At 38.9% G+C, this 5,000-nt stretch overlaps 1 protein-coding gene across 2 annotated transcripts in view; it reads right to left on the bottom strand.

Annotated features, from left to right (window-relative positions):
• LOC138024457 (alpha-(1,3)-fucosyltransferase 11-like) overlaps positions 1-3,503 on the bottom strand; it is a 12,474-nt gene extending 8,971 nt beyond the window's left edge. Inside the window, exons 1-2 of one of the 2 annotated variants that reach the window (XM_068871666.1) lie at positions 3,121-3,503; positions 2,438-2,512 (exon numbers count right to left, since the gene is read on the bottom strand). The gene's annotated coding sequence lies outside the window, so the exon portion shown is untranslated. The remainder of the gene's footprint in view (positions 1-2,437; positions 2,513-3,120) is intronic. The other variant, XM_068871665.1, reaches the window with a different exon arrangement.
• Positions 3,504-5,000: the final 1,497 nt, after the last annotated feature.

Genomic DNA, 5,000 nt, shown 5'->3' with positions numbered 1-5,000 from the left:
TGGTGGTAACATGGCAACGTGAAAAATAGGAATATATTAGTTAAATGAAAAGCGTTCGTTAATACCGTGAGGATTAAGGGTGCCGATTTGAAAGATGAATTTTAGTTAGAAGCGCGCTCAAAACTAACGAGCAACCCGGCACTTTCAAATGCGCGCGCTCACGATGCAAAACTTGTCTTTTTATTGTTAACACTAGCAAGATATCGGGACCTAAGCGATCTGTTAAGATCACCGATCGTTTCACATGTACCTCCGCAAATGACATTTATTGCATAACCTGTACGTTATGCAATAAATTATACATTGGTGAGACAGGTAGACGACTAGGTGACCGATTCCGCGAACACCTTCGCGATGTTGAGAAGAATGACAAGGATGCATCTAAGCCAGTCGCTCGCCATTTTAATCTGCCTAACCACTCCAAAAAACACATGGCTATCTGCGGCCTTTCCCTACATCTAGGAACGACGGAAAGCCGCAAAAATCTGGAACAAAAATTCATCTTTCAAATCGGCACCCTTAATCCTTACGGTATTAACGAACGCTTTTCATTTAACTAATATATTCCTATTTTTCACGTTGCCATGTTACCACCAATAGCGTAGCTCCTACTCTACTATAAAACTACACGTAACCCATAATCCCTCAATTCGCTCTGACGAAGGGCTAACGCTCGAAACGTCAGCTTTTAGAATCTCTGTACGGTGGCCAATTTACATTATCAACTCCGTTGATAAAACCAAATTTTTGTATACTACTTCCCCACCGACGCAGCACCACAGTTTCTTTAGAAACTACCCCTTCATTCGAATGTATGAATATTTGGGTAGACTTTCATATACCGGACTAAAAAGGTGAAGAACAAAAGAACTATTGTTTTTCCGTTTAGGTCTTGCTAATTCGGTATCGTTATGTTCGCTTTGTTTTTTTCGTTTTATGGACACTAATTGTTTCACATCCCGTATATAAAAGACCAGCCGAATATTTCACATATTCAATATTGCCCTGGGTGCTAGAGGAATTTTTTTTTTCAAGGTCGGAGAGAACGGTCAGTGATTCTAAATCAACGGTGAGGACGACAAAAAAATGCCTCTGGTCGCACGACTCCAGAACCCAGAATTCTTCTAAATTTGACTCAGTTACGAGTCAAATTTAGAATGATTTGTGTGGAGTCATCAGAGCAAAACGGGTCCAGTATCTCCAAGACAATTTGCCCCAAAATGCTAATTTTTGGTAACTATATGACATCATCACTTTAGATCTCTCTCTTTAGAACTCTATTGCTAGTGGACGAACAAAAGGAGCTAATGAGAGATCTTTTGTGTTCGCCACCAAATGGCGGCGATCACATAACATGAAAACAATCTATACGTAAAGCAACCCAAAACCTTAGGCCTAAACAATGAGGCATAAGTTTAGCATTAGTAAAGATTTTGTAGCGAGTGACCTGTAGTTAAACCTGTCGAAGTTTATACAGCTTTATCAATGCACACACTTGGTTTTCTTTTAACCTGGCTGGTTCAAAAGCTTCCATCATGTAGTTTTGACGCTAAGAGCCTTTAGAGAAACTGAACCGTATTCGCGAGATATAGAGAGCCTGCATGGACATTCTACGGTGTAGTATTTTACTGCTAGATCTGGCTACATTTAACTCGAGCTTTAGCTACAATAAACATTCACGTTTCAGTCATTTCGTTCAAGCTTAGATCTTCCACAAGCAGCCTTTAATTGGAATTGTAGATTTTCGCCTCAATTCATATGTAATCCATAGGGAGTGTTTTCCTAAAACCCTTTTGTATCAAATGGAGCTTGTTTATCAATTGTGTTTTTCATTATTTTTTCCTCCATAGATATTACATAGCTCCTATTATGGCGCATTTGTAGTGTCAAAGTTCAAACATGCAATCGTCTTTTTTTTTTTCAAACGTTCAATTCGGCAATTCAAACCTTCAGTCAGGAAATTCAGACCCTCTTCGGCAATTCAAACATCCAGTTCGGCAATTCAAACATTCAGTTCGGCAATTCAAACATTCAGGTCCTGAATTTGGCAATTCCAACTTTCAGTTTTTTAATTCAAACCCGGCTTCAAAATTCAAACATGCATGCCATGCCACAATTCAAACCAGTATTGATTTCATTTGAAGGTTGTAATTACCGAAACTAAATGAATGTTTGAGTTGTTGATGATTTCCACACTGAAGGTTTGAATAGCTAAATTGAATGTTTGAATTGCCGAGTACATGTTTGAATTTTGACACTAAAAAGTCGCCATATCTCCTTTCATCCAACATAGTTCTTAAGAGCGCCTCTCAGCAATTTTCACCTAAGACCGTGCAAGATAAAAAAAATCGAAAATTGCCAAACTTTGTCACAATAAAGTACTACCAAAACCATTTCTAGGAAAATATGTTTTAGTTTGTTTCGATAATTATTTTACCTGGACGGCGACTTCTTCGGTATGGGGCCTTGTGAGCGAGTGAAAACGACTCCAAAATGTTGCTCCTTTGAATCGCTATTTTTGAAATAACGAATGAGTAACTTGAAATTCAAAACAACATGGCACAACTACAGTAATTCCTTCACCCTTTAGCGCTGTTAACGGTACAATATATCAAAACTGGAATTTTTGACCAAATTTTAAAACTTAACCTTTTTTACATTGATTACAGAGTGCCAAATTTGTACGAAATTCGACTGTCAAAAAAGCATCCTGGTACATGGCTTTCTCAAACTGGACGATATTCATCGGAATAAGCAATGTTTCTGCTGCAATTAAATTCAATAAAATTTTTGGGTAAATGAAACGGAGAATTTTTGAGGCCAATTTTAACATGCTGTTAATCAACAAAAGTCGACCTTTGACCACCAAAGCAGAGGCGAGGTATATTGAAATCACACACGCTCATCTCGGTTTATTCACTGAACAATTCGAGTCTTTAGGTTTACTGGAACTACTGTAGGTAAAATGGAACGTGTCATTTGAAAATTTAACTGTTTTGGTTTAAGAGTGACATATTCGGTAATTAAAATAACTGACCTAAAAATTTGCACACTAGTAAGATTCATTCCATTCCATATTTTTACGCAAACAAGTTTCCTTAATTCACTTTCTGAACATACCTGCAAAACAAACAAAGAAAGGTATCCCCCTTTATATAAGTATACGCTGGTTGGATTTTCCTCGAAGCCCTCAAACGACCATCGAACCAGTCGAACGCTTTGTGACCTTCGCGAGTTGTGCGGTGATTGTGTCGTCAGGAGGCAGAGAAGAGAGACCCTGGGAGCGAGGTTGGCACACAGACCAATGGCTTCGTGCGGTTATTCTGAGTTTGTTGGGGGAATTTGTGGCCCAAGTTCTGATAATCCAGCAAACGTTCAATGCGTAACAATAGCAAAATGTGATAAGGACACCAAGGCACACTTTAGCCTGCTTGCAGGCGGTAGTTGTTGTGTCGCCACGATACACTATCAGACGCCATATTGGAAGAGCGTGGGATAGGTCTGGGCCCCGTGACAAAACGACGGGGTGGGGAGTGGGAAGAGCGGAGAGAAAACCGCCTGCCCGAAAACCAGCCTTTTCTCGGTAGCCGCCCACTTTCTTTTGAGCTTCCGGTTGCATGTCACGCCACAATAATTGACCAATAAGTAAGAGACTGTAATAAGGCTGTCAATCACTGAAGCGTGTAGCTGTAAAACAAACTTGCTCTGGTAAGCCGTAAGAAATGTAAGCAAACCGGCAGAAACTGCAGCAAACGGTAACTGTATGTTTTTCCCATTGCAATTTCTTGTTTAATACGGAAAGTTTGAAAAATTTGGCAGCGAGAAAACAGTGGCCAAAATTCCTGTCGGTGCACTTTGCGATCAACTGCGGCTTTGATTTACGATTTTGATTTACAGTGAAGCAATGCATTTTATGAAATCTAACTTGACGTTTCGTATGTGGCAACATACATTTTCAAAAGTAACCTTCATTATATGAAAAATATTTATATTTCAAAACAAATTGAGAGCGAGCTGTAATAAAGTGACAATTAGCATTTAAGGTCGGATTCAATTCCTGTGTAAACAAGGTTTCGTTTGCAGTGGTAATCAGTTTTCGCAGACGCGAGAATTTCAAAATGATCCCATTTTATGTTATGTCCAGTAGTCATAATATGATCAGCAATATCTGATGTGTGTTCATGCTTGCTAAGCGCTTCAAAATGTTCAGCTTTTCTATCCTGCAGTCGGTGCTTCGTTTTGCCGATGTAGAAGTCATCGCAATCCCAACAATTTGCCTTGTAAACAACTTTCGATCTGTGGGAACGATTCAAGCGATCTTTGTAGGGAAAGAAAGATTTGATTCGCCGAGTGTTAAGAAAAATAACTTTGAGATTAACGATCTAATTAAACTTATTAACGTACACAAGATTAACTATGTTATTTTTTTCTTCATCTGTCTTTTGGCCGAAAGGAAGCGTTCCTCCAGCGCTTGCTCTGCAGAGCAGTAGATGAAGATAGGAGGATCTTCGATAATTTTCTTAGAACTCTCTGGGGTGAATTCTGCTGCCGAACACAAACCTTCCAGTTCGACAATCTGATCTGATATGATTCTCTTGAGGGCATATTCTTGAGGGCATGCTCTTGAGGGCATATGCCTGCCATGGCATATTGTAAAACATGGACTGGATTGGATTTGTAAAACATGGACTGGATTGGATTTGTAAAAGACGGACTGGATTTTTAAAACACGGATTTGTAAAACGCGGATTTGTAAAACGCGGATTTGTAAAACACGGATTTGTAAAACGCGGATTTGTAAAACGAGGATTTGTAAAACACGGATTTGTAAAACGCAGATTTGTAAAACGCTGATTTGTAAAACATGGATTTGTAAAACACGGATTTGTAAAACACGGATTTGTAAAACACGGATTTGTAAAACACGGATTTGTAAAAGGTGGTCTATCATTTTTTGTAAAAATGATAGCATTGTTTGACTGTTTATTTGTTTATTTCTG

The sequence above is a fragment of the Montipora capricornis genome, chromosome 11 (assembly GCF_036669925.1).
Source record: "Montipora capricornis isolate CH-2021 chromosome 11, ASM3666992v2, whole genome shotgun sequence".
Classification (NCBI taxonomy): domain Eukaryota; kingdom Metazoa; phylum Cnidaria; class Anthozoa; order Scleractinia; family Acroporidae; genus Montipora; species Montipora capricornis.
The sequence above is the reverse complement of the archived record's forward strand: the minus strand, read 5'-3'. Positions and strand labels throughout refer to the sequence as shown.